At 38.4% G+C, this 25,011-nt stretch overlaps 1 long non-coding RNA gene across 1 annotated transcript in view; it reads left to right on the top strand.

Annotated features, from left to right (window-relative positions):
• Positions 1-7,976: 7,976 nt before the first annotated feature.
• Positions 7,977-25,011, top strand: part of LOC134472034 (uncharacterized) — a 30,097-nt gene continuing 13,062 nt past the window's right edge. The window contains exon 1 of the long non-coding RNA XR_010041858.1: positions 7,977-8,272. This is a non-coding gene — a long non-coding RNA (uncharacterized LOC134472034). The remainder of the gene's footprint in view (positions 8,273-25,011) is intronic.

Here is a 25,011-nt window from a genome sequence, read left to right as displayed (position 1 = left end):
CACATCTAGTGACCCATTGCTGTAGAGGCTGAGACCTCGCACGTCAATGGAAAGATGATTCTGCTACGCACTTCCGGCTCAGGGCTCTCTACAGGATCATCAGAGGCTTCCGCTGTGACTCATCACAGCCTAATGTCTCTCTGTTCACGTTCCAGTCACTGCCTCAGAGGTGACTCAGTGTTTCCTGCATGCAAATTTCCACCTCAAAATCGGCTCAGACAGAAAGTATGGAGGGCCACAAAGCCAGGAAGAGTTTAGACTTGTTAGAGTAGGAAACAAAGTCAATAGTGATTTCTAAAAAAGGGAATTGCAATCTAAGGAGGACTGGGTCCAGAAATGAAATGGAGTTAAGTAGAGGCAAAGATCACACATTTGGAAGGGCAGCAGTGACTTTCAAGAATTCTGCTAGACGCTGAAGGAGTACTTCAGTGCAGTTCCACTATGTGGACCCAGAATGTGCACCTGGAATGTGTCAAAGTCTACTTAGGACTTGGAGCCACAAGGATAATTAACAAAAGGGAGTAAAATTCCTTCCTTGGCACCAATACAAGGAAGGTCACCCGATTAGAGATGATTCTGAGTACATAAAGGATGAAATCTAGGTTACGTGGGGAAAAAGCTCAGGGTTTTGTGATGCTTTGAAATAATATAGAATTGCATTAAAAAATAAGTAACTGAAAGGCAGATCTCATTCTCATCTACAGAGCAGACTCAGCTGTCTCATTTTCACTAGTCAAGTCAGCGTTCGCTGGTGGCTTTTGTTGTAGCTTGACTTAACTGACATCACCTTGATCCCTTGCTTTGTGTGTGTGTGTGTGTGTGTGTGTGTGTGTGTGTGTGTGTGTGTGTACCAGGGATCAAACTCATAACCTTGCGTTTGCAAGTGAGGTGCTTATGCCACTGGGCTAAATCTTCAGCCCATAATTGATGCCATCTTGAGCCCTGCATTTAACTCGTGCCCTGTATTTGACCCAGGAAAGTAGAAAATTAATCAGGGTATAAGTCCCATGAGAAAAACAATGAGCTGTATCCACAAGAGAAAAATTAACCTGCTCAACAAAAGAAGCAGGATACAGGTGTCAACCAAAAATTAATGTAAGATTCTAGCTAAACTGTTCCCAACAGGATGTCTTTTTGTGGTTCTCTGTTTAAAAGGTTGTAATTTTCCAGTTCAGGGCCACTCGGTAAGACAGTGAAACAGGTCCATGTGTGTGGTCACTAAGCTCAGCTAATTAAATTCCAAATTTATCAATTTGGCTGCTTGGATTCCTATATTGTTTGTAAACCCACCTCAGCTTTGACCACAAATTTAAATCCAGCTGACAAGTATATGGGGGGGGGGAGAGAGAACAAGAGGCAGTGGGCACATACACAGACAGCCAAGTAGACATGGAAAATATTGCTTTAAAATGTTGTTGATGGTTTGATGTGCTGCTGTAACTTCTTCCAAACACAACCTGCATCCCGGGACTTCTGGGAGCAGAAGCACCATAAACGTTATGAACTAGGATCTTTTTCTCGGGATCACAGAAGATTACTTTCTATTCCCAACTTTCTTACAGTTTCTAATCCGTTGTTTTAAAGATGGTTATAGAGGCCATACTCATAAGTGAAAAAAATCAGACTCACATATGCAAACATCGTATTGTCTCCCTAGCACAAGAAATTTAAAGTGTAAATATGAACCAAAAGGGTACAATAGACATTGTGAAAGGGAAAGAAATTGCTCGAAGGGGTAGAACAATTGGGACGGGGAAAAAGAGAAGAAAGGGAAAGATAGATATACAGACAGAGATAGAGACAGAGACAGAGACAGAGACAGAGACAGACAGAGACAGAGATAGAGATACAGGTATATATATGATAGCTAAGAAAATTGTGCTACTAATTCTATAATTTATGGAAAAGAACAGAGCTTATACTGTCTGATCAATTTTGAATGCCTGTATCTAATAATCAGAGCAGCTATTTTGAAGATAACAACATGCAATGTAATAATGATCGTTAATTTCCCACCAGCTTGTTCTGAAATCCTATATCGTTTTTATTGTTTTGGTTTTTTATTCTCTTTAAAATAAAAAAAGATGGTTCTAATGCCCCTAGGAGTACCACCAATTGCTATTAAAATGATGCTCGCTTGAGAAAATCTACCTGTAAATATAATAAACATTGTTAATGGTGTCTTATGGAAATGGTTATATTCCAGGAGCAGTTGAAGATGTACTGATAAATAACTTAAATAAAACCTTTGGGTGAAAAGATGAATCTTGTGAACTGTTTTTATAATGTGGCTATTAGTTCAAGTGAGCTTGACATGCTATCAGGTCCTCTCAGAGTGGGAGAGCAGATGGGGACATGTGTAGTAAGTATGTGGGCTTTCTTATTCAAAGGAAAGAACAAAGGTGTGACGGCCTAAGGCAAGATGTGTTCAGTAAATGCTTTTGACACTAATGAGCCCACTAGGATGAGAATTGTCCGCCTTCTAAACTAAGTCAAGCAGCATCTCTTACATTTGTACTTCGTGACAAGCGTTATAAGGGAGTGTATTTGGCAAACTTATGAACTAGTCAGGTTTTTTGAATTCAGAAAGATGAGGGAAAAGATAAGAAAGTAAAGACAGAATTATGATCTGTAATTCAAAAAAACAGGAGAACCAAATCTGGACTGAGTGACCACTGTGAGAAAAGCCTGCTCGAAAAATTCCCTAGGAAATGCCAGGAGTCATCAGGTCAATCCGGTGGTCCCATGACTTCTGGGAGCAGAGGTATCAGGAACATTGTAAGCATGTTGAAGATCTCTTCTAGCTCCAGACTGCTTGGGGTTACCTCACATACATATCACTGCAAATATGGACCTTTGTCCAGGTTCTTTAATCTATCTGTCTCTGCTTTCTACACATACATAAGAAGATTACTAACGGAACCTCATAAAATTCTTACTAGAAATGAATAAAAGAACTCACACAGAGTGCTACATGTAATATGTGCCACTCTATAATAAAGTCTTTGAATACACTTGCTTGTACAGTATCAGAGTGGAAATATTCCTCAGAGGGCTATCTCCGGAGAAAGGAAAAGAGGACTTGCCCTTGGGGTACAGCCCCTTGAAAGGTCCCGGCTAAGATTCCCAGGGAATGAGTGCGGAAGAAGCACCCAGCTCAGCAGCAGGAGAGCCAGCCTGGTCCAGTTGCGCACACCGACAACAATCCCATTTTAAAGTTATCGCTCTTAGAGTGTCTTGGGGTGTGATAGAGTGCAGGTCCCTTCTGCTGAGACTAAGACAATTTCCTCAATTTTCACTTGATAAGAATAATTCATTCTACTTGCCAAACCTGCATAAATACGTCTGACAGACGAAACAGTTTATAAATCCTCAAGAGCTTTATTTCATTCCTTGAAAAAATGTCCACTTACTATCTGTACACTCTGAGGGCCTGCTGTGTGGGAAGGATCCTCGACCTACACGATGAAAGCAAGTCATGAGTTTTTTTAAAAACACAATAGACATAACTGTTCTGCGTAAAGACTTCTGCTCTAACCCTCAGGACTACCATTCACTTTAATATAAATACATCAGCAAGAGCAGGAGTCAGCCAACTTAGGGTGCTTCCTTGTCAGTGCCGCGGGTCTCAGCATGACTGATGAAAAATGACTTTTCATCTTTTTTTCCTGTGTTCTGGCAACTCATGACATATCTGAACTCCTCTAGAGGCTTCCCTGGCCCTTTAGGATAACAATGTAGCTGCAAATTAAACAGAGATGAAATAGCCTTTGACAGGGCTGTTTTGGCTTTTATAAGTGCTAGACAGGAATAAATTAAAGAGAAGTGATTTAGCTTGCCCGAAATGCAAATATATTCTAATAGGAAAAAGGAATACCATATTAGGGGTTTTTCTTATCTCTGCTTTCTGCACCAGTCTCTACTTCCCATGAGATACATTAAAACCACTTGATGGAAGCGATCACTGCCCCTGTCCCTCTTTCTCAGCCGGACACTTGGCTTCATTCCTCCTCGCTCAACTGATTCCCTCTCCTGATAGTAATATGTGTGTGTGCCCCATGCAACTCTGAAGGGTTTCTCTGTGCTTCTCGTGGTGCACATCTTCGTGAATCAATTAAATTAACAAAGCCCCTTGCAAGAAAGCCTCCAGAAACACAATGCTGGGGACAGTTCTCTATATGTCTCATGTTTCTACCCACCTTACAAAAGACACAGATTGTCCTTTTTTCCTGGGCCAAGATTTTAAGAATGTTTATACAGTGAACAGCCCTTAGAAGATATAGCGTCTCCATCTCACGCAAAGGGCAGGTGTGCATACTGCTGTGATAGCAGATTTAGGCTCTAGATCTCAGAATTCCTGTCCTGTGACAGCCAGTATGAGAGCAAGTGTCCAACAGCTCTCCTCAAATTGATCTGCAGGGATGAGAGATCAGACACCAAGATGGAAATGCTGCTATTGATAATGGTGTGTGGAATAAACTGTTGACGTCTGATCAGAGATCGTGTGTCTCTTGCAGCAACTATGACACTGAAAGGTTAAACTCTTAGTCCTTTTCGAATTTTAATATATAGTTCCAAACTTAAAATGATTCCAAAATATCTGCAAATGTACAAAGTTCCTGAGACTTTTTAATAAACTGATCAAGGTGATGCTCCACCAATGTCCTTAGCAAGTCCAATGCCTTCTCACACTCTGACACTCATCCTGATACACGTGCACAACAACAGCTGCACCCGGTCAACCTTCCCCAAAGCCTTGTTTCTGGAACCTTCTTAAAATCTGACTAAAGAGCATCAAACCTCAACCCACTCTCTAAATGTTATTGTGCTAAGGATTAAATTCCTATAAATGGCTGGATAGTTTGAGTTTAGCGTGACTGCAAAAGATGTCTGTGCTCCCACCAAAGCTTGGCCACTCATTCTAACCCATTAATTTATTCAAATCAATTTACTCATTAATTTTGATAATATTTTTACAGAGGTGAATATGACAGTCATAAATTTGGGCCTTGTTCACTAATGGGATGGAAAATATTAAAAATAATTGCATAAAATTACCTAAAAATCCATGAATACTATGAAGGAAGTAACTACTATCGAAGTGAATATCACAGGGGTTTGTTTTATTCCCAAACGCAGAGGTGGCATAGGTTAGAAAATACACAGCAAAACTGTTTCCTACCTTTTGTTGTTGTTGGCTTGGATCTTGCAGGTAAAGAAGAACCAAGAGCTAAAATATGTGCACTTCATAAATCTCCCAACTACAAATCTCCCAATCACATTTTCCTTGAGTAAAGTGGATTTTAGGGAGATTTCATAAAGTTCTCCAGAGAAAACGTTGCTCAGTCTCTGAGAAGTTTGAGTTGGTGGCTATTAAGTACGAATCAGAAGCTGAGAGCTGTCTGAGGGAAGACGATATGTATTTCATTTTTCAAAGAAACAAAATGGACTTAAGACATGAGTTTTTTCACCTTTTCTAACTCTATTTTGCGATTATTTTAGGTGATTATAGCCTGCATGATAAACACCTTATCTATTAAGTATTAAAATAACCTCCTGTAAATAAAGGAAGGTAGAATCATATATGTAAAATAACACCTCAATTGGTTACAAACATTGTAAACAAAAGTATGAGAAAAGCAAAAGCTTATAAAATTTTCTAGGCAGTGAGCTTCATCCAGTTCACAGGTATAATCTGAACAGAAAACTTATAAAACAAACAAGAACAGGAGAATTCCGGAGCTACAGGGAGCAATGTGTGTCTTTCTGTGTCTTTCTGTGTCTTTCTGTCCTTTAGGCATGTGAACTGGTACATAGTTATTCTCTGAGTTTCTAAATAATTCATCATTGATGTTTGAATGATTCCAATGTATGTACATACTTTACCAAAATCTGTGTTTTTGGCTACTGTTAGCAAAGCTTAATCATAACATCTGAGAAATAAAGACTGTTTTTAAGTGAGAATAAATAGCGAATGGGCTAAAGAAGGGCTAGACAATCATTTTCGAAAGGTTATTATTATATTCATCTAAATTAAAGGACACTTCCCCAGTTGAAATTCTTTTCAGGCAGTACTAGAAAAGAATTTATTTATCTTTTTAGTGAGTAATATTGGGACTGGAAGTGGCTTACCTAGTGATTAGTGACTTCATGGGAAAGAAACATCTAACTTAGTTTGCATTCCTGAAAATGAAGAGGGTGAGATTTGGTACACAAAGTCTCTTCATCTGTCAGCAATGGTAAATGTTAATCTGTCTTTCTCCTTGAACATCGCAAAAATATCTGGATGAAGCTGAGGCTTTCTACCAAGGCACACAAAACTTATCCTTGCTGTTCAGCAAACTACCTTGCTCCTGGCTATGATTTCTGGCTTGGGAACCCTCACTACACGGCTCACTTTGGACAAGGATTTTTCAGTATCATCTTTTTCTTGCTTCCAAAAGTAAGTAAATCAATTTAAGATTTCTGGTTTCCTTTCACAAAATTACTAGATCAATGTGTTTCCCTACTTCTCTAACTCTTCTTCAATATTTTAACTTTATGAGACCTTCAATCTTGCCATTAAGATCAAATAAAAGGTCTTAAAAGTCTACAATTATTTTCTTTCTCTTCTCCGTCTCCATGAGGGAAGGGAAACCTAGACAAGGCACAGATGGGGCTAGAATGCTTTTGTAGAAAAAATAAACTTTTCTTGATTATAACACCTGCATTTGAAAATACACATATGATGTTCAATTTCTATCTTCATATCCAGTGCAGGCTGTTTCTGGCACCTAACAATAAAGTTGTACAATTCTTGATGGCTTCTACTATTTTATGTAAAGTACCTCTTATAAAATAATATAAGCCACTACCTCATATTGTATTAGGAAGATTTTACTGCTAGGTCCAGTTAGTTTCATGTTTCTTAAACAAAGCACAAATGTACTGTTCTATGACGGCATTCTCAGCCCTGTGTATTTGCACAGCACCGTCACATGACCCTAGGAATGCTGTGTAGAATAAGCTATTTCCATTCAGTCCTAAGAAGCAATAGTAATTTCTTTAGAGTTATGCAAATTTTCCTACCGACAATTTGAAATGTTGTGAACTAACACGAAATTATACACTATATCTTTGGGTGTTTGTAAGTGGAGTAGAGCACGGACTCTAGACTGTATCACTCTGTGTCTCCCAGGATCTTAGAGTGCTGAGTTTGGGACCAGCTCTTTCAGAGTCAATTGGGAAACTGTAAAAATAAGATTTCAGTTAAGGTTTATAAAGTATTACTTGTAAATCTTTCATTTGATTTTATGTCATACTATGTTTGGTAAACAGTTTTTTGAGTTTGTTTGTTTGTTTGTGTGTGTGTTTGGTACTGGGATTAAACTCAACACCTTGAGCTTGCCAGAGAGGCACTTGTGCTGCTGTTAGCTAAACCCCTGGTCCCTTAGTAAACAGTTTTTAAATCCAAAAGATGTTTTAGTTATTTTTCTCCATAATGCTTTTTCATGAAAACATGGGGAAATCAGATAGATGACCTTTGATGATGTTAAAATAAATATTCTAGTGCTTTAAATTTAAAAAAAAAATAAAATTAGTGGCAAAGCCCTAGTTAGGGAGACTCAGCTCAGGCAACATTTGTAATATGTTAAAATGTCTTAGGTTCTATATTTTCTGATCCTCTCTTTGGCCGTGATTGCCTAGGTGACTACACCAGGAAGATAAATTAGGTTATACTGTGGAAACAGTCCCAAACCTCACTGGCTTAATATAGCGAAGTTTATTTACTACACATGCCATGGTGAACAGTAGCTGTGCTCCTTGGCATTTTCTCTGGGGCCCAGGCTGACAGAGCACATTCTGTCTAGAACATTGTGGGCCACCGTGGTGGAGGGCAAAAGGACACACTAACCACACAGGCTCTTAAAGCTTCTGCCTAGAGAGTCACATCACTAAGCCTGGACTCCGAGGCAGACGCGGATAATCCCTTTTTTTTTTTAATAAGGTTGGCTAGGGGCTTATCGATTTTATTTATTCTTTCAAAGAACCAACTCTTTGATTCGTTGATTCTTTGGATTGTTTTCTTAGTCTCTATTGCATTGATTTCTGCTCTGATTTTTATAATTTCCTCTCTTCTTTTGGCTTTGGGCTTGACTTGCTCTTCTTTTTCTAGCTGTTTGAGGTGTAGCATCAAGTTATTTATTTGTATTCGTTCTGTTTTCCTGATGTGGGAACTCAGTGCAATAAATTTTCCTCTCAGAACGGCTTTCATTGCATCCCACAGATTCCGGTAAGTTGTATCTGCATTTTCATTTTCTTTTAGGTATTGTTTAATTTCTTCTTTAATTTCTTCTGTGACCCACTGATTACTCAAGAGTGTGTTATTTAGTTTCCATGTGTTTAGACGCAGATAATCCCTGACAGGAAGCAACAGCAAACGTTTGAGAATCAGAGGGCACCACATAATTCTTTTTAGAAGATAAATAAAGCTTGCCTTAAACTTTCAGAAAACAAGTATTTGTTAAGTACCCACATGATTCAGGTACTGTATAGACACTGGGAATGCATTAATAAATGGAAAATTCAAAATCTTCAACTCCTGGGTCTTGCATTGAAAGGATGAAAAGAGAAAATAAACATAAGTATTTTCTTTGAAAGAAAATATAACAGGGTAGGGAAATAAGAGATAATAGGAGTGTTCAGAGTATAATGTAGCAAAGAAGTATCTTGAGAAGAGATCCCCAAGCACAAAATTTAAAGATTAGAATAGGGCCAGTCCTAAACATTGAGAGGAAACTTTTAGACAGAGAAAGCAGAAAGTGCAAATTTCCTGGGGCTGGACCATGTGTGGCCTGAATGAGAAACTACAAAACAGTGTGTGCCCCCAAAGGGGTGAGCTTGTGGGAGGAGAAAAAGAGACAGAAGATATAACCAGACACCTAGCTACGTAAGACCCTATAGACCATGGTGACAACACTGAATTTTCATGGAATAGGGTGAATGTAATTGAAAGATTTTTGAACAAGCAAGGGACTTGATTATACTTTTGCTTTAAGGAAATATTTCAACTTTCTGCTTGATTATAAACATTTTAGAGAGGATGACCAAACAAAAGACTATTGTAGATCATTGAAGGGAAAGACACATGTGCACCCATTTTTATAACAGCACACTTATTAAAAGCTAAATCTTGGAAACAACCCAAATGCCCATCAACTGAGGAACAGATTTAAAAAAAGATGTGGTCTTTTTTATGCAATGGGATACTATTCAGCCAGAAAGAAAGAGAAACTTGACTTTTCTAGGTAAGTGGGTGGAATTTGAGACCATAAACATAAGTGAAATAAATCACCTTTACATGTGTAAGTATTGTATTGCCCCTGTGTGAGGAATTGAAACAGTAGATAAGATCCAAAATGCACAATAGATCCTGTGAAATGGGAAGAATATGTTCAAAATGAGAAAAGAGTTGTGATGGGAGTAAGAGGAGAGAATGGAAAGGGAAAAAAAACAATATGCAAGATGGTTATACAACTAATTTTTCTTAGTTCATTGAAAAGAAAAGTTTGGGCTAGTATCATTTGGAAATCTTTATAAACCCATATCTTGTTTACCGACTAAAGCTAACAATATTCAATGTATTAACTATTGTTATTCTCCTATTAATTTGATATGAAATTTTGTTTTATTTTTTCCCCATAAAGTAAAAAAATGTACTTCTTCCATGCAGCATATTGTCATATTGTAGGATTTTATTTCTTGATCAATTCTACCAATCTGTTTCTTTCGATTGATGAATTTAGGCCATTTACATTGATGGTTATAATTGATATGTATTGACTTATCCTTCTCATAGTATTTTCCTGTTGTTGGTTCCCTTTTTTTCTTCTCTTTTAATTGCCTGGCTTGTCTGGCAGAGTCACTCTACTGGGATTCATGGAAATGTCTTCTTTGTTTCTTTCTCTCTGTCTCTCTGTCTCTATCTCTCTCTCTCTTTTTCTGTCTCTCTTTCTCTCTCCCTCCTTCTCTCTCTCTCCCTCTCTCTTTTGTACTAGGAATTGAACTCATGACTTTGCACTTGTCAGGCAGGCACTGTGCTGCTGAGCTGTATCCCTGGCCCTTGTCTCTTTCTAGAATATATTTCAGAACATTTTTGCAGTGCTGTTTTCATTAATTTCTCCAGATGTTCTTTATCATGAGAGTATCTGATTTCTCCATAAATTTTGAAAAATGATTTTGTGGGCTATATCAATGCTGGGTTAGAGACTGTTTTCTTTTAGGGCTTGGAATATATCATTCCAAGATCTCTTGACCTAAGGTCTTGTTTTTAGATGTCTACTGTGATTCCTTGGTAGGTGACTGGTTTCTTTTCTCTAAAAGCATTTCATATTGTACATGGGTTGAATTTCTGATATCTTGACTATTATTTCTTTGTTTTTTCTGACCATACCTAGTTGGAGTTCTATATGCCTCACTTATCAGAAGTTTTCTGCCATTATGTCTGTGAACCATTTTTATGTCCTTTGTACCATCTTCTGATTTTTTATTGACTCTAGTAAATCTTATGTTATTCTTCTTTGCATTGTCTAGCAGCTGTTACATTGATTTTTTGTGATCTCTTTCTATTTTTAAGAAATCTTGCTTTTGATCATCACTAATCACAAACTTGTCTTCTAGGTCTGATATTCTGACCTCACATTTTTGATTCTGCTGTATATGCTGTCAATAGAATTTTTAATTTCTTGGATATGTGCTCAAATCTGTTTCATGGTGTCCAGTTCGTTCCTGTGTTGACCATTCATGTTTTCTATCACTTTTTCCAGCTATTCTGTTTTTTTTTAAATCTGTTTTTAGTCTAGATTAACTAACTATATTATTCGCTATGGTCATTCAGCTTTGTGAAAAAAAATGTTTTTTTCCCCCCTAGACTCTTGTTCATCTGCTTTGTTACTTCTACTGACACCATTTCTGAAAGATCAGGTTGGTGGATTTTGATTTTTCCATCTCAGTTTGTCTGGATTTGCCCTAGATGAGATGGAGGCTGAGGGATCCATTTTTGCTTCCATGTCTTCTCATTTTCTATTGTTAAAAATTCATTTTCTGCATTGTTATTTGTAAAACATTTATCCCAAGTAGCTTTATTACTAGTTTTGAGATTTCCTTAGGAAATGACTACTTTTAAGAGATGTATTTGTGTGTAGCCAGCTTTTGGCTTTTGAGTCTGTATCAAGGTCCTGCGTTTTCTGTTTATTAGGGATAAGAAGTTGCTCCCTTTCAGCCTAGCACCCAGCACTTTGGTACTGAACTGTGTATTATTTACAGCCCTCAGACAACATTGATATTGGCATACAAGAAAGAACAACTGATCACAACAATCGCATCCCTTTTGCACAGTTGATAATAACAATATCATCAAGGCCAGTATAGAAAATGGCAAACTGTGATAACTGTTTAATTTGTCACCTTTACTCACAGTTATAAGAGTTATAGTTATATAAGACAATGCAAAACAAATCAGAAAATCATATACAGTAAATATCCTCTCAATATAGCAAGTTTACCTCAAAGCAGAAAATTTAAAAGAGTTAAAAGTAAAAATATAGAAAATATGAGAAAGATTAGAAGCAAAATTGAAGGACAGAGGAAGATAACCTAAGCTTTGGGAAACTGGTGAAGATCGGGAAAAAAAAAAGGAAAACACAAAAAGAACTTAACAAAACTTTAACACTAAAAACTATGTTCACACTCATTAAAAAACACAAATAAATAATCAAGAAAAAATGAAACAACAGCAAAGAGAAAAACAGAAGAAAGAGATTTCTCTTTGATTTCAGCATGTGTTTATTTTCTGGTGTTACCATATCTAAAATTTGCAATGTTTTACAATTTGTGGGTCCTTGAGGAACATAACCCTTTTGAATTTTGGGGATCCACTGCATAAACCAATCTACCTATTTGTGGATAAATGTAGTTTGTATTAAAAGAAGCCATTTCAAATCAATGGAGAAATGATGGACATGCAAAAATGATGTCAGAACAATTGACAAACCATTTAAAAAGACAGATTCCTTCTTCAGACAGTATTTTTTATACTGGTAATTGAAAGCAAGACATTCACACTGAGATACAACTCTTTTTAAAAGATTTTTTTGTTTTGCTTTTTTAATCTTGAGAGAGGGTTTCACTATTTCCAAGATACAAAAATGACTGAAATGTCCTCAGATAGGACAGAAGTCAATACAGAAATGAATACAGAAGTCATCGTTGAGACATAGAGTATTATTCTGCATATGCAATAGCATGAATGAACCTTGAGGTCATTACACTATGTAAAATGTCAGTCACAGAAAAACAAATCCTACACGAATCCCCCTACAAGTCGCATCTAAAAGAGTTAAATTTATAGAATCAGACAGTATATCCCCTATGGGATGAAGGGGAAGGGAAAAATGCAATTACTAATTGAAAGGCATAAAGTCTCAGTTAAGTAAGACAAATAAGTTCTATCCATCTTCTGTGTAAATTTGTACCTATAGTTGACAAGACCACATTGTACACTTAAAATTTTAAGAGAATAGATTTTATGTTAAAGTTAACTGTTCTCGCCAAAGTAAAATGAAACTTTAAAAAATTTTGTATGATCAAGGTGTGGTGGCATTTGCCTATAATTCCAGAGTGTTAGGAGGCTCAGTTAGGGAGATCACAAATTTAAGCCCCACCTGGACAACTTAGTGACTTAGTGAAACTCTCAAGATTTAAAAAACAAAGAACTAAAATTTCAGATATGATCAGAAAAATGCCTCTAAATGCCTATTTTTAGAGTTTAAACCGGAATTATGCTATGTCTCCCACAGTTATGTAATTTAATTAAATAAAATACTATATTGACAAAGCCTTAGAAGGCGCAGGTATTTTAGCTGCATCTTCAGGATCTTAGGGCTTTAAGAAGAACAAAACTGAGAACACCCAAGATGGCTGCTTATGGTACAGCAACCTGTTAGGATGCGGGAACACTGGTGCATCTGCCAGAGATGGGTACAGGGCAGCAGCCAGTCAGCAGCCAGGAGAACCAAATATATTCTCAGATTGGCTACTTGCAAACTTCCCACCAAAAAACAGTTGCAGAGGATATTTGCAGTGTCCTCAAAACTCCATGAACAATTATTAGCTAGATTCTAATGGAAAATCCCAGAATGACTGAGGCTATAAACTCTGAATTTTTCAGGGAAATAATATAAACACCCACATTTTTACATGTATTATGCCACTGTTTTCTTTATTACTTTTCCAATATTTAGCAATATTATAGTAAATCTCTTTGACTATGATATACATGATTCTTTTAATAAAAATCTTCCTTAAAAGTGCTAATATTTAAATTTAGGGTTTTCACATTTAGCTTTCAATGAGTCTATTGTGTTCTCTTTTAATATTGTGGTTTGATTTGTAAAATTCCATGCAAAATGCTATGGGCCTGGATTGACTATATTTTCCATTTTATCTTTGGTACTAGTCTATCCCATTTTTATCTTCATGTAGACTCATCAAATTTGTATTTTTCTAGGAAACTCAATCATTGTGATTTTAAAAATTACTTTGTATAAAACATCATTATTTTTAAAAATTGATTTATAGTTATGATCTATTTATCATTCTAATGTTTTATTCTTATTTGGGTTGCTAAAGATTTACTTTATTGGCAGTTCCAAAGAGGTCACATTGGACTTGTAAATCCTACTGTATTTTTGTTTTCAATTTAATTAATTTCTTTTTCTATACTTTGTATATGTTCCATTCTTTTGGTGCATTTTTTTACTTTCTCCAACTTGCATTTATTTAGTTAATTTATATGTAACTTTTTATTTTATTAAATATTTTTAAGCCTAGTTTTTATTACAATAATTTTGTGGAGTTTTTATTTTAAAGAGAGAAAAAAACATAAAAAACAAAAATAAAAGACAACTACAGGAACAACAAAAAAAAAAAACCCAAAATAATAACAATATAGGCTTTCAACACAAGATGATAGGAATTTAACAAGCAAATCAAGCCCATGGCCCAAAGAAGGAAGGAAATTTTAAAGATAAAGTGGAAATTTATGCAATTGAGACTAAGAAAACAATACAAAGAATTACCAAATTGAAGAGTTGCTTCTTTGAAAGAATAAATAAAATTGATAAACCCCTAGCCACCCTTATCAAAAAAAGGAAAGAAAAAATTCAAATGCATGCAATAAGGAATGAAAATATAAAATCACTATTATGGAAATACAGAGTGTGATCAATATCTACTTTGAAAACCTTTATTCTCATAGGTTTGAAAACACAGAAGAAATGGATAGATTCCTAGAAACATACGAATTACCAAAGCTGAATTAAGAAGATGTAAAACTGCTAAGTAACCCAATTTCAGTTAATGAAATTGAAAATGTATTTAGAAAAAAGAAGGCCCAGGTTCTGATAGATTCACTGCTGAATTCTGCAAGAAATTTGGAGAAGACTGAATGACAAACTCCTCAAACTTTTCAATGAAATTGAAAGGAAAGCAATCCCTGACTCATTCCTGGAAGCAAGTATTACCCTAATACCAAAACCAGAGAAAGACTCAACTGAAAAAGAGAATTACAGGTCAGTTTCCCTAATGAACATGGATGCAAAGTCTTCAATAAAATACTGCCAATCAGAATTCAGCAAATTATCAAGATTATACACCACAACCAAGTGGGATTCATTTCAGGAATGCAGGGATGGTCCAACACATAATGCTCTTGTTATCATTAAAAGAATCGCCCATGCCATCAGGTATAGTAAAATCAAACAAAGTAGTATGGAATAAAAGCAATAAAAACAAAGCAAAGCAAACAGTACAGGACTTTCAAAAGAAGATAATAGTTTAACCAAAATGGGTATCATAATACATTTTATTATCTTCTAAGTAGTTGCCTATACCATCAGGCATGACACAATCCAACAAAGCAAAATACAATAAAATTAGTTAAAACAAAACAATGAAAGCAACATAGGGCCCTTCCAGGGAGAGAACCAGCAGTGTCTCCTGAGACCCAGGCCATGTTGGAACTTAGGACTCTGGGAAGCCAAGCCAGCACCTCCCCTCCCTGGTACGCGGAGGCAGGGTGGCAGACTGCAGCCCTTCCAGGGGGAGAACCAGCAGGGTCTCCTGAGATCCACGCCATGTTGGAACTGAGGACGCTGTGAAAACAAATGACCATCCTGCCTCCCTGCTTAGCAATAGTGAACCTACTGATGCATGGCCTAGAGTCAAATATCCCACTTCCCCTATCCTCCTTCTCCTCTCCCCCGCCCATTAGCAAATGGGAACCAGAAATCTGAGCATCTCCTGGGAGGTTGCCATAGCAAATAAGGGGGACTTCCTTCTACCATTTCTTTGAAGGGAAATATTTTTATTACTGTTTTGCTCTTTTCTGATTAATGATACTGCTCTATTCAATATTCTGTTTTGATAAGTTCTATAGTGTTCTATATTTCATCTCATTTAGATATACGGGATTGAAAGAACAACTATTATAAAGATAACAAAATATACTGTGATACCTATTACTGTTATCCCGGTAACCTGCTGTGAAGTTCTGTACCAATTTCACTGTACGATCTTAGTTGGCTTTATTCTGACTTGTTCTGTTGTATACTTTCAAAATAAAAATTAAAAAAGAAAGAAAGCAACATAGGGCTTCAAATCAAGCTAATAGGAAATAAAAAATGGCTACCATAATATATTTTACCTTTGAAATAGCTGTCCATGCTATCAAATAATAAGATTAGACAAATTGAGACAGAATAAAACCAAACTAGACAGAACAATGAAAACAATATGGGTTTCAAATCATGATAATAGACCAATAATGGCTACTGCCTTCCCCTTTAGACACTTCTCCCCTTTCACTGTCACAGGATGTATTTGTACATTTTGGATCCCACTAACTTCCTTAGTTGTTATACTAGGGAGACAACATGCTACTTACCTATGACTCTGAATCTTTCTACCCCTGAGCATGATCTCAGTTTGTATCCATTTATCTACAAGAGCCTCAAGGCTTTCTTTCTTTATAGCTGAGTCATTTTCCATTGTATAGAATTGCCATGGCTTTCTAACCAGTCTGCAACTGATGGGCAAGCTACCTCCACTTCCTTCTGGCTCCCTGTCACATATTGCTTTCTCACTTTGACTTTAAACCTATCAACCTTCTTTTGGGTTAAGTGTGTTTCTTGTATAAAACAGACTGATAGACCCTGTCTCTTGATCCACTCTGCCTCTATTTCTTTTTATTGGTGAATCGAGGCCATCTATATTAGTGATTATGGCCAACCTTCTCTGCCTCAGCTCTGCCATGCTATTTTTCTGCTTTTGGTTGTCTACTTCTCCCCTTCATTCCATTGTCTGCTCCACTCAGTGAGCCCCCTTGGCCACTGTTCCTGAAACCATGGTCCTTTTTTTGTCTCTCTAGAATGTCCTTCAACATTTTTTGAACGGTTGGTTTAGTGGTCATGAATTCCTTCTATTGTTGTTTGTCGTGGAAGTATCTTGTTTCTCCATTAATTTTGAAAGATAGTTTTGTCAGGTACATCAATCTGGGTTGGAAGTCGTTTTTTTTTTCAGGACTGGAAATACTTCACTCCAAGCTCTTCTTGACTTGCTGGTTTGTGCTGACAATTCTGTCACAATTCTGATGAGTTTTCCTTTATAGGTGATCTGTTTCTTTTTTCTGACAGCTTTTAATATTCTCATGCTGAATTTCTGGGATCTTGATTATTTTATGTCTGAGTACAGGTTTATTTTGGTTATGGCTGGGTGGAGTTCTAATGCCTCACTTAGCCTGAATATCATTTCCTTTTCCTATGATTGGGAAGTTTTCTGAAATTATTTTTGAAAATAGCCTTTGTATTTCATTTGTGTTGACTCCTGCTTTTTCGCTCACATTTATTATTCTTAAATTATGCTTCTTCCCACCGTCTTGTAGGCACTGAATTTGCCTCCTTGTTATTTTTAAGAAATCTTTTCCTTTCACAATCACAAGCTGCAAATCTGTCCTCAAGGTTTGAAAGTCTTCAGTCTCTTTCAAGCAGTTGTGCCAGATTTCAATGGTGTTTTTAATTTTCTGGAAGTCTCTTTGAGTCTGTTTCATATATTCTGTCTTTATATTATATTCTTATTCACGGGTTCTCTCATTTTCCTATGCTCCTCTATTCTTCCATCTATGTCTTCTTTAGAGGTGCTTAGAGTTCTTTTTTTTCATTTCTTCTTTTACCTGAGATAGTATTTCTGTTCTAATTTCTTTTATAGCCTCATGAAGTGGTTTCTTTACTTCAGTTGCCCTCACTCCATAAACGTCAGGTGTGTGGCTCCCGAGTTCTTCCATGGTTACATCTCCTGGACCAGAACTGCTTGGGTTGGAGGCCAGAGACTGCCTTTAGCTTCTTCCTCTTGTCATATTCCTGGTTTCTTCCAGACAAGTAGGTAATGGGGTCCTAGGCACTTCCTGTATCGGCCACAATTTATCTGAAGCGAGACTGATTTTTCTAGCCAGTGCTGGCTACAGATATCTGATGGTGACCATTGGGTGCACTGGTGCAGGGCTGTCTATTGCTTCTCCCAGTCTGCTTTGGCTCACCAGGGGCTGGTGGAGTGCATACAGGGGCAGGGCAGGCTGCCACCTGCCCTACCAAGCTGTTTAACAGCAGGGAGCCCCCACCATATAGAGTATACAGCAGGGAGGGCTGGTCACCACCTCCAGGCCAAGCTGGTTGGGGATAGATTTAGGGAAACCTCAGCAATGGCTGTTGGAATGTGCTCAGCGGCAAGACTCAATCCAAGCAATATCCAACAGTCTGCTCCCAGCTAGGAGTGGCTAAGGAAGCTGGCTGCAGTTCTGGTTCTGGGCTTATCCTGCCTGACTCCAAAATGGCCCTTGGCCAATTATCCTCTCCACAGGAGAACACCAAGTTCTCTGCACTCACTGCCAGCCAGTGCAGTTATCCACACCCACCGCTTCCCTCCCACTGCGTCTCTTTGCAGAGGTCTTCGGGCTTGCCAGCCACCACTGTCACTGTGACTGTGCAACTCCAGGTTTCCACAGTTCCACTGACGTGGTGGATCTGGCTGCCAGCTACCACCTTCTTCTTCATGTAAGTTTTCTCTTTTACTCTCCCTGTGGGCTTCAGATCTCACTTTAGGTTCTTCGTGGGTCAAGGGGACCCGCTTCCTTCCTCTTCGTCTTCCCCATGATGCTGTATTCCAGCATCTGCACTGTTTTTCTCAGAGAGGCTGTTTTCTGTACTGCTTACTATTCCACCATCTTCCCAGAAGTCTCCCAGAAGAGTATTATTTAATTTCCATTTGTTTATGGAATTTTTGCAGTTTCTTTCATCATTAATTTCCAATTCCATGGCACTATAGTCAGATAATATGCATGGGAGAATTTCAGTTCTTTTGCATTTACATGCACATGTTCTGTGGGCTAGTATATGGTCTGTTTTAGAGAATGTCCCACGTGCAGCTGTGAAGAATGCATATTCTGATGCTTGGTGGAATATTCTGCACACATCACACATCTACTAAGTCCATTTGTTCACAAATTTGATTCATTTATGTTATTTTTTGCTGATGTTTTTTGTCTAATTGATCTGTCTCTTTGTGACAATGCAGTGTTAAGATCCCCCATTGTTACTGTGTTATTTCTTATTTGGTTTTTCATGTTTATTAATATTTGTCTTACATACCTGGGTGCTCCAATATTTGATGCATATATATTTATGATTGTTTTCTCTTCCACTTGAAGTTTTCCCCTAACAAGTATGTAGTGACTTTCTTTATATCTTTTGATCATTCTTAGTTTGAAGTTCATATTATTTGGAAACAGAATTGCTATGCTTCCTTTTTTTCTGGGTTCCTGTTGAATCGAGTACTGTTTTCCATCCTTTGACTTTCAGTCTAAGAATTTCCTTTTGAGTTAAATGCGTTTCTTGAATACAGCATATTTTTGCATTTTGTTTCTTAATCCACTAAGCCAGTCTGTTTTTTCAATTGGTGAATGGAGGCCATTTACATTAATGGATATAACTGACATGTATTGGCTTATCTTTGTCATGTTATTGTTCTGTTGTTGGTTCACTGCTTTTATCCCTCTGTTTAATTGCTTGGCCTGCTTGTTGGTTGCTTGTTGTTTGTTGTTCTTGGAACTGTGGTCATTTTTATCTCTTTCTAGAATATCTTTCAATTCTCTTCATAGGGTCATTTAGATTGTCATAAAGGTCTTCAGTTGTTCTTTGTTGTGGAAGTATCTTATTTCCCCATTGATTTTGAAAGGTAGTTTTGCATGGTACATCAGTCTGGATTGGAAGTTGTTTTCTTTCCGTACTTGAAATACTTTGCTCCATGCTCTCCTTGATGGTTTGTGTTGAGAAGTCTGCTGTGCTTCTGATAGGCTTTCCTTCATAGGTAATCTGTTTCTTTTCTCTAGTGGCTTTTAATTCTGTTTTTATGCTGAATTTATGGGATCTCCATTATTATATGTCAAGGTATAGATTTATTTTGGTTATGACTAATTAGAGTTCTAGATGCTTCACTTATCTGTATGTCAGGTTCTTTTCCAAAGTTTGGGAAATTTTCTGCTTTTATATCTGCAAATAGTCTTTTTATGTCATTTGTGTTGTCTTTTTCATTGATTATAATGATTGATTTCATTGATTATAATCATTAATTTCATTGATATAATCATTGATTATATTGTTTCTCTTTGCATCATATTGCAGCTGTTGAATTGTTACTCCTTGTTATTTTAAGAGCTTTCCTTTCATGTTTCTTTTCATGACCACTAATCACAATCATGTCTTTGAGGTCCAAGAGTCTATCTTCAGTTTCATTCATGCAGTCTTGCCAGCTTTCAATGGAATATTTGATTTCCTGAATATCTCCTTGAATCTGTTTTATGTACTCTAATTATTTCCTGTATTGTTCATTCAAGGTTTCCATCACTTTCCTATGCTCTATCTTTTTATCTATATATTCTTTGGATATACTCACCAATTCTTTCATTTATGTTTATCATTTCTGTTTTTACCAGAGTGATTATTTCTGATCTGATTTCCGTAATGTCTTCCTGAAGTTGTTTATATACTTCATATGCTATCGTTTCAGAGATTTCAGGTGTATGGTTTCAAAATTCATCCATGTCTATGCCTCCTGGACTTTATCTGAGTGGAAGTTTGAGACTGCATTTTTTTCTTTTGTTTTGGTATTTTCCTGTGTTCCTCCAAACAAGCCAGATACCAAGTCCTCATTGCTTCCCATTCTGGTAAGCTGCCCAGCAGAAGGCCTCACTGAGAGTTGCTGTTGGTTTCAGGTGTCTCAGTGCAGACACCTGGTCTCCACAGGCCTTGTTGAGGGTTCCTGGATGACTGTAGATTGCTGGGCACAGGTTCCCAGTCCCTGTGGCCCTAAGAGATGCTTCTCAGGTGTGATGGGTCATTGAATGCAGACTCCTGGTCCTAGTAGGATCCACTGAGGGTTCCCACTGAGGGGACACAGGCTTCCAGTCCCTGTGGGCCTGAGGGATAGGTCCCAAGTATGGGCATATCAGTGGGTGCAATTTCCCAGTCCCCACAAGCCTCACCGAGGGTTCCTACATGTGGGCAGGTCACTAGGTGTAGCTTCCCAGTCCTTGCAGGACTCATTAAAGGTTCCTGGATAACTGTGGGTCACTGGGTGCAGACTTCCAGTCCTTGTGGGCTTTAGAGATGGTGTCTCATTGTGTATGAGCCACTGGGAGCAGCTCCTCAGTCTCCAGAATCTCAGTGAGTGTTCCTGGATGACTTCGGGCTGTGAGGCACAGATTCCCTGTCTCCACAGGCCTCAAGGATGGTGTCCCAATTTTGTGTTTTTAAACTTTTAAGTTTAAAATTAATCTTACTCTCTTGATTTCTCCCTTTTCTCTCCATCCTTTAGATGTTTTAAAAACTTTATTCGATTGCATTTTGGTTTGAAGATGTGCCATTATGTTTTCTGACTTGGGGGTTTTGTTGTTATATTTTTAGCTGAGCATATGATGTACTGTGAACAAATCTTAGGCATAGGTCAAATTTTATTTTCCCAAATGCATTATCTCTTGTTTCAGCATATTTTTTTCAAATCCTCTATGTGATTATGTTTTTTGACTACTTGCATTTTTGAGAGAATTTTGTTAGCATCTCCCAAGTTAGAATTCTCTTGTTGCTCAAGTAGATCCCTAATATATGTCCCAAAAACGTATGGAGTACATTTTCCATGGCTTTCTATAACCTATAGAGCTAGCCTGGAGTACACAGAGAGAGAGACCTGGGAAGAGAATAACCAAACGTTCTTAATGCAAGGCCTGTTGTGTTACCTCTTTGGTTTCCTAGCTAAAGTCAGATCTTCAGTACCCTTGGCAAAACAGATCCCCTCTCTGCTGGTAACTGCCCTGCCCTAAAGGGTTTGGTGAAGTTGGTCAATCTTAGCTCTAGTAAGCGTGCCATCCAGACATTATTCCGTCCTTTCCTCCTTGCCATTCCTGTGTAGTGGCTACATGCCTTCACTTTGGAATTGAGCTCTTAGGAGTGGCTTTCGCTGAGTCCCAGTTCCACTACAAATTTCCTCTTTTCCCATTCAGACCTATGGTGAAAGTGGTACCCTACTGATACTTACCTCAAGTACTGCATGGTTCTTTATGCTTTCTCCATATCCCATTTATACTCTTGCAAATGATCCTTTTAAAAATTAGTCCTCAAATTACCCACTTCAAATATGCCAGCGAGTTCTTGATAGGGCCTGGCTGATAAAGGAAATAAATGACTCTTACTGTATATGGCTTAGGTAAAAAACAATTAGTCAAAAGGATATGTTTCCTAGCGAACCAAAGCTATTCATAAACTAACATCTAATTAATGTAGTTCTGGAAAGGAGCTCTGTCTTTTAATATATTCTTCATTGAGGATTGCACATTTTCTGGACCAAAATCATAATCAGATCAAAAAACATTTTAACATTCTATATACTGTTAATACAACTTAGCAGTAACAAAAAAACTTTTTTTTAAACTTTCTCATTTCCAAAGCAGAGAGAAAAACCAGTGCAGTATTTCTAATCCACTCCATTGCTGTGCCAGCCCCTCCATCACACAAGCCAGAGAAATTCTTTGTCAGAGTCAGAATGAGATTCTCCCTGTCCTTGAGATTTGGTGGAGGCAGGTGTAGGGTAACACAGAGGCTTGTTTCCCAAAATTCACTGTAAGACAGAAGGATGGATGTTAGAGAGGGGATTGAAATGACTTGTTTCTAGAAGTTTCTGCACACAGTGGAGACTGTAAGCATGCATCAGGGGGCATGGGCATGCACGGGCACACACACATACACACCCATGCCTCGAAGCGGTAAACCTGCAGATAAACGGGCACTGTTTTCAGAATTCACCCTAGTGCTTGGGGACTAGATGTGAATGGAAGTTGTTATTTTCTTTCTGAGCCTGAATAGAGTGATACACTGACATGTTTAGCGTTCTCTGCCAGTTGGCCACAATCCAGGTGGGTGGGAGTTTGGTTCTTTCCTTTTCCCCTCCCTCATTCCCTTGCCATGGCTACTTTTTAATATAATGCCATAAGGAATGTTATCATTCAAAAAATCAGAAATTAACCAAGTTACATAATTGTTCAATCAATATGCAGTAGGTTTCTACTGTCAAAGTAGAATGGAGCATCATCCTGCAGTGGATTTGTTTTTCTTTTGTTTTTCTGGGACTCACAGTGACCATGTTTATTTCCTCTTTTGTATTTTAATGAGAAAAGGGTTGAAAAGTAAAATATAATGACCCAACACACTGAAGGACATATCAAAGAGCAAATACAGTCAGGCACTTTCATTTAATACTTTTCAATTTTGAGCCAGAGTCTCTCTGTTGTCATTTAAAGAAGGAAATATAATGGCCTACTAGAATTTTAAGATCTAAACATTGTGTCCTTAAACAGTTATTTTTGGTGCTAGTCCTTTGGTTACATGTTAGCAATGCAACAGATACTTCCTCAAGTCAATTTAGGGATACAGCAGGGCCACAAAATAATCCGATAGTTTGTGTCTTAGTCTTTCTATGTTAAAAACAAAAGACATGAAAAGTAAGTGTGAAGAAACCGAAATTGTTAAGTGTTAACTAAGGAACTAAAATTAACACGTTTCTCAGACTGCATAGAAATAACTATGTGTTAAATTGTAATTGATATATTTAGACCAGAGGGGAAATCAGCAAGGTAATGACCTAGAGCTGGGCATGGTAGCCCTGGTGTGGTGGCACACATCTGTAATACTAGCACTCTGGGAAGCTGAAGCAGGAGTGTTGCAAGTTCAAGTCCAGCCTGAGCAACTTAGGGAGTTAATGAGATCCTTCTCAAAAAAATTACAGGTAACCAGGTATATAAGCCAGTATGGGCTCCCTAGTTTCAATCCATAACACACACACACACACACACACACACACACACACACACACACACAAAGAGGTCCAATTCATAAGCAATTAAATCTCAACAACAATAACAAAAGGATAACAAAGAAGCAGCAGAGACATTAAAAGAGACACCCAGAAGAGGTAACGCAACAGCTCGCCTCCAAAAGCCCATCCTGGCGCTCAGGCTCAGCCACGAGCCACGCGGTCCTGTGGGGAAAGCTAAGAGGAAGCCAGGACTCTGCAGTTTCACACCACTGACTTTGGAGACCGGCTGAGGAGCCTCAGAGTCCAAGCGCTGGTACCCCAGAGAAGCCACAGACCACCTGCCGGTCCTCCCACACCCTGGCTGCGGCACCAGGGCCGCAGAGGACGCCCGGCCACCTCCTGAGCCAGCTCTGCACCCAGCCGAAGTCTACCAGGATCTGCGCTCCACGACCTTGTCACTACGTCTCAGAAGTTATTAATGGCTACTAAGATCCACATCACCGAGCATGAAGAATATAAGAACACAGTAATGAGACCAGCCTAGCCCAGCCTGTTTAGCTGCCGCACCTGGCCATAGGTCTGCAGAGGAGGAGCTGGGCAGATCTGGGGTGCCCTCACTGGCCTCTCTGCATGTCTGGAGGACTCTGGATATCTGCACCCAGACTGCTGGAGTTCCCTCAGGCTTCCAGGTGCAGTGAAGGAGAGAGGTGGGTTTGAGGCTTCCACATCAGCCTCCCCATTCCCGGCTTCATTTGGAGACCTGCTGAGCTCCCGATAGGTGGGCTGGCCCACACTACCAGCCTAGCCCAGCCTGTTTAGCTGCCGCGCCTGGCCATTGGTCTGCAGAGGAGGAGCTGGGCAGATTTGGGGTGCCTGCATCGGCCTCTCCATGTGTCTGGAGGACTGTGGATATCTCTGCAACCAGGGAGGGTCCACAGGTTCCTGAAGCACTGCGGCCTGTGGTGAGTACCCTAACCCGGCTGCGATTGAAGAACTGTGGAGCTTCCAAGGGGCAGGTGGGCGCACAGTGTCCCTGAGGCCCAGCTTGTCTGGAACTGCAGAGTTCTGAGCAAGCAGAGGAGGGCCACTGGTTCTGTAGGCCTAATGGCTTGGGGTAGCGCGGCGCCAGAGTCTCAGTAGCTCCAAACATAGAAGGGGATTTTCAACAGATCCTGAGGAAGCTTTCAAATAACACTTGAAACACAGAAATATAGGAAAATGACAAAACGAAAGACCAAATTACAACCTCAAACCTCCAGCCCATCTCAAGAAACCCTAGGAGCGATGTATATAGAAGAAAATATATCCCATCCACCTCATATATCGGACACAATAGCCACTGAAATTGACAAGCAACTCCAGGAAGCTTTAAAGAAATTCAAACTCGAAATAATCTCCCAGATAAAAGAAGAAATGATAAAAGAAATGAAAGAAATTCTAAATATATCTAAAGAAAACACAGATAAAAAATTGGAGGAACTAAACAAAAAGATAGAATCCCTAGACGAGCAATATAAGAAACAAACAGAATACATAATGCAGATGCACAGAGATATACAG

This window comes from Cavia porcellus, unplaced genomic scaffold (assembly GCF_034190915.1).
Source record: "Cavia porcellus strain 051 isolate PalLab524CR breed Dunkin Hartley unplaced genomic scaffold, mCavPor4.1 scaffold_21, whole genome shotgun sequence".
Lineage (NCBI taxonomy): Eukaryota > Metazoa > Chordata > Mammalia > Rodentia > Caviidae > Cavia > Cavia porcellus.
The sequence above is the reverse complement of the archived record's forward strand: the minus strand, read 5'-3'. Positions and strand labels throughout refer to the sequence as shown.